The sequence below is a fragment of the Ailuropoda melanoleuca genome, chromosome 2 (genome assembly GCF_002007445.2).
Source record: "Ailuropoda melanoleuca isolate Jingjing chromosome 2, ASM200744v2, whole genome shotgun sequence".
Taxonomy (NCBI): Eukaryota; Metazoa; Chordata; class Mammalia; order Carnivora; family Ursidae; genus Ailuropoda; species Ailuropoda melanoleuca.
Genome location: NC_048219.1, coordinates 17773329 through 17778211, shown reverse-complemented (window position 1 = coordinate 17778211; position 4883 = coordinate 17773329). Strand labels below are relative to the sequence as shown.

At 51.4% G+C, this 4883-nt stretch overlaps 1 protein-coding gene across 1 annotated transcript in view; it reads right to left on the bottom strand.

Annotated features, from left to right (window-relative positions):
- CTPS1 (CTP synthase 1) overlaps positions 1 to 343 on the bottom strand; it is a 29609-nt gene extending 29266 nt beyond the window's left edge. Inside the window, exon 1 of the mRNA XM_002928917.4 lies at positions 80 to 343. The gene's annotated coding sequence lies outside the window, so the exon portion shown is untranslated. The remainder of the gene's footprint in view (positions 1 to 79) is intronic.
- Positions 344 to 4883: the final 4540 nt, after the last annotated feature.

The following is a 4883-nucleotide window of genomic DNA, read 5'->3' as shown; positions in this document are numbered from 1 at the left end:
CTCGCCGGCCCGGCCGCCCGCCCGGCCGCCCCACTCGTTAGGCACGCAGCCCATTGGTCAGGCCCGCGAGCCACCTCACCCTGATTGGTGGGAACGGTGTCCGTCAGCCGGCGAGGTGGCTGTCCCGCGCCGGGCTCAGCTCGCGCCGCCGATTCCTGCGCAGGAGAGCGGCTCCCCCGGGATCCCTGGAGTCAGCCTGCCTGAGGCCGGCTTCCAGGCCTGCCCTCGGCTAAGGAGCTACGGGTGCGACGCGCGCTGGGTCCCGGGCCGCCAGTGCACCGCCCGGCCGCATGCGCCCGGCAGTCTTTCACGGAGGCGGGCTCCGGGCGGTGCGCACGCAGAGGCGGGGGCGGGGTCTGGGTGCGCGGGCCACAGGGACCCGAGTGCGCAGGCGCGGGGCGGACGCGTTTTCTCGTCCGGGTGGGCGGCCCCGCGGGCTTGCTCCCGAGCACCTGACGCCTTGGAGATGCGGGAGTTCGAGACCTGGCGGGTTGCGGCCTTTCTGCCTCGCAGCCTTTGTCCGCAGTCGGGGGTGCAGGCTTCCCCTCTTGCAGAGGACGCCGTTTTAGGACTCAAACCTGGCAAATCTATCGTCTGGCTCCAGCAACCTTCTGGAGGAGGCTGGATCCATCACCCCACGTCACTGAACCGTCCGACCTTGTGAGCACCACGTACACGGCTACGGGTGGTGCGACCCCGCTCCGTCTGTCCCGCCACGCCCTCTGGACCGAGGGACCTGGGCAGTGTCTCCCCGGGCTGGCCTCTAAATGGGAAAGCCTGGGAGGATGGCTGGGCGCTGACTCCTTCCTCCGGCGAGCTCGCTCCCGCATCTGCCCTGAGGGTGGCTGCTATGGATGGAGAAGGCTCCAGAGACATAGTTTCGTCCAGCTAACATTCATTGAGCACCCCATGTGTGCCACACGCTGTGCTGGGCTCCAGAGGACCCTGTCCTGGGTGTAATGACGTGGTGGGGCTAAGTGATGGGCTAATTGCATTTCATGCTGCTGAAATGCCCATCGTGGGAACTGACCAAGTCTGGTGTAGATTGGAGACACAGGCAAGAAGGTCTCCCCTGGAAAAGTGGATTAAAGCTAACAACTGAAATTTACTGGCAAAGAAAGGGAAGGGAGAGGCTGGGAGTAAGAATGAGTGAGGCAGAAAGAAAGGCTCTGAGGCCCAGAAAAGCCTAGCACAGCTGAATGGGAAGGCCAGCCTGGAAGCCCTGGAAAGAGCCCAAGGAAGAGAGATTTATGAGATCAGGCTGGAGAGGTGGGCATGGTCATACCATGCAGAGCATTATAGCCTAAGTGAAGGGTTTTCTTTCTACAGTGGAAATCCATAGATATAATAGAAATATTTTTGAGAAGGGGGTTTTGTTTTTTCCTTTGAGTAGTGAATACATGCACATGGTTAATTTTTTCCCCTTCCAAACACTACACAGAATATACTTGAAAAATGTCTCACCTCTGTACCCCAATGTTCCTGTTTTCTTGCCTAGAAGCAATTTGTCACCAGCTGTTCTGGTCTTCATTAAAAGATTTAAAGGGAAAGGTGTGACATGGTCAGGTTTGTTTTTCAGGAAAACGACTCAAACAAACGGTTTCCAAGAAAACAGTTAGGAGGCTTCTGCAGTGGCCCAAAGAGAGCTTCTGGCTCCTTCCAAATCTGGATCACCACTGCTCCTCCCCTGCCAAGCTACCCAAGCTGCACTCAGCTCTGAAGCTAAAACATGCTTGGGATGTGTTTGAGGGTGTGCTATGACCACAAATTCTTTCAAGAAGCATTTGGTGTTTATCTTAGCGCTGGGATATGACAGACGCTGAAAGCATACTTGCCGAAGTAACAGAGATGCTGTGGGAGACACAGGAATGAGCCATTCGGTGTTCTGGATTATCACTTTACCCTCCCTCTGCCTTCTCCTCCCCCATGCTCTTTCTCAGCACTGGTCTTGCTTCCTATTTCACTGAGAAAATAGAAGCCATCAGGAGAACCACCTTGAGCTCCCAGTGTCGTATCCATCAGCCTGTTTCTATCTCTGTACACAAGCTCTGCCTTCTCTCCTGTGCTGTGGACAAACTCTCCTCGTTGTTTCAAGTGCCGTATCTTCTCGTCAACTCGAGAATGTCACTCTGCTAGTTCTCCCCTCTCTACCAGACCATTTTCACTCACACGACGCAGTTTCTCCCCCTCGTAAATGCCCTCTCTTGACTGTACATGACTTTCTGGCTACCCCTCATGTCTCTGTGTGCCTTTCAACACAGCTACTAGAAAGTGCTGTTTGCACTTGTTGCCTCCAGTCCCTCCCTCTCTCTGGAGCTCGTCCTGGTCAGGCTATTGTTCACATACTCCCACTGAAACTGTGCTTGTCGAAAATGAACCTCTGTGTTCCCAGGCCTCTGTATCCAGCCCAGACTCAAGTCCCAGATAAGGATGCCAGTGTGGCTGTACGTGCATGGTGTGAGTGCATGTGTGTATTTGCATGTTCCGGCTGCTCATCTCCCAAACCCTGAGCTCACAGACCCCTGTGGGCTTACGGGTGCAGCCATGCTGCCCCCAGACCCTGCTCCTAAACGGGCGACCTCCTAACAGCATTTGTCACAGCTAGTCACTCTCTCCTCAAAGCGTGTTCTTTCTCGAGCTTCTAGGAAACCATTTTCTCTGTTTTTATCCTCTTTCACAGGCCTCTCCTTCTGGGTGTCCTTTCCTGGAGCCGTTCCTGTTCCTGACCTGTAAACATTGGTATGCCCCTGGGCTCAAAAGATCCCTTCTGCATCTATAATCATTCTCTACATGATCTCATCCAGACTTTAAGTACCATCTATATTCTGACGACTCCCAAATTGATATTTCCAGCCCGGACCTGTCTGCTGAACTCCAGGTTTGGGGCTCTTCTAAGCATGAAAGTCCTGGCAGGAACAAGCAGGCACCTGGCCTCCAGGTGGGACAGTTCTACAATGCTGGGTCTGCTCTGGAGCTCCCCCTGGGATCGGGCCGAGGCCTACACCAGGGGGCAGCAAACTTCCTGAAAAAGGCCTGATGATAAATATTTTAGGCTTTAGGGGACGTACGGTCACAGCTCCTCAATTTTGTCTTTGTAGCACAAAAAGTGAAATACCTGAACAAAATACGTGTGACAGAAACAGAAATACGGATTTGATCTGAAGGCCAAAGTTTGCCAACCCCTGGACTAAACACACCTCTTTTCTGGTCTAGCTCCTTCCCTGCCCTGTGCTGCTTCCCCCTTTCAGGTTTCACTTGAGAGCATTGCTCACTTATTCACTTACACAAGAACCCCATCTCTGTCCTTGTTCCTATGGAACATGACCTAGGACAGGGCCTCTCCTACACGTCCCTCCGTGGTGCCCTCCCTGCCTTCCCTAAGACATTCATCACCGGGTGCTGAAATTACAGGCCTGCCTGTGCATCTTCTCCCCACCCGATCATAATCTCTTTGAGGTTACTTCACATTTCTATGTCTCAGATGCCTTATCAGGTATAATTCTCATCCACCTTTTAATAACTTGAATTCCCACTACCACCCTGTGATGCGAGTGCCATGCTTATTACTGTATTCCATATGATGAAGCCAGGAGTGAAAAGTTAAGAATGCCCTCCTGAGAGCACAAGTGAGGGTTCACTTTGAGTCCTTTCTGTTCTGCACCCCCTTCTGCCCAACACCAGATCTTACTAATTGTTTCCTCACGGAGGCTCCTTTGAGTGCCTTTCTTCATTTTCGCATCACTATGCTGGCCCCCTGGCCAGGTGTGCTAATAGATTATCTGGGTGAGCCATGGGGCAGGAAGGAGCCCACAAGTACTGACTTAAATTTGTATGTTTTGCCCAGATGGGGGCTACTTATACTAAAGCTAAAAAAAATTTTTTTTTGTTTTTAAGAAATATGTAAATGGTACAAACTTCAGAAGGTAAAAGGGAATACACAGGGATGCCTGGGTGGCTCAGTCAGTTAAGGGTCTGCCTTTAGCTTGGGTCATGATCCCAGGGTCCTGGAATCGAGCCCCACATTGGGCTCCTTGCTGGGCGGGGAGTCGGCTTCTCCCTCTGCCTCTGCCCCTCCCCTCTCCCTGCTTATGCTCTCTCTCTCTCTTTCTCTCTCTCTCTGTCAAATAAATAAAATCTTAAAAAAAAAAAAAAGAATACACAGTAAAAACTTCCCTCATGTATCTAGTCCACAGCCACCTAGTTTTCCTCCCAGAGGCAACCAGTATTACCAGTTTCTTGTTTGTCTTTCAAAAGATACTCTGTACATAGTCTGTATCCTCTCTTATTGGCTATATATTATTTTAGTGCAAATGTGTTATACTGGATTTGCCTCACTTGAGCCAGCTTGCTTTAATGCTTTAATGATGTTTAGTGAATTAGTTGGTTACCCTCACTTGGACGTGAAAGGATTTAAAGGTGTGTGTGTGTGTGTGTGTGTGTGTGTGAGTGTGTGTGTAAAATATGAGAGGAAAAAATGAGGCAAAGCAAAAATTAGGGTACCAACTTCTTCTCCTCAATGACACTCCACTACCTTCAGGATAAAGTCAAAACCACAACTTGATTTAATGAGGTTATGCACAAACTGGCCTCAGTTTACTCCTCTAGCCATACGACCCATCCCACGCTCTAGCCACACTGGACGCTTTCAGGTGCCTAAACATGCCCTTTGTTCTCCTTCCCGCATCTGGATCTTTGCACAGACCTCTGTTGGGAAACCCCCTTCCCTTTGTCTTCCTAATGTCACATTTCAGCTTGGCCTTCCCTTGCCCGAAGTAGCTTTCCTGGACAGCCTTCCAGAGGCTAGCGCCTCTCCTCCACTCTCCTATTGCCTCCTGGACTTCTCCAAGCGCAGTGCTCACAAGTCGTGTTTTTTTGTTTGTTTG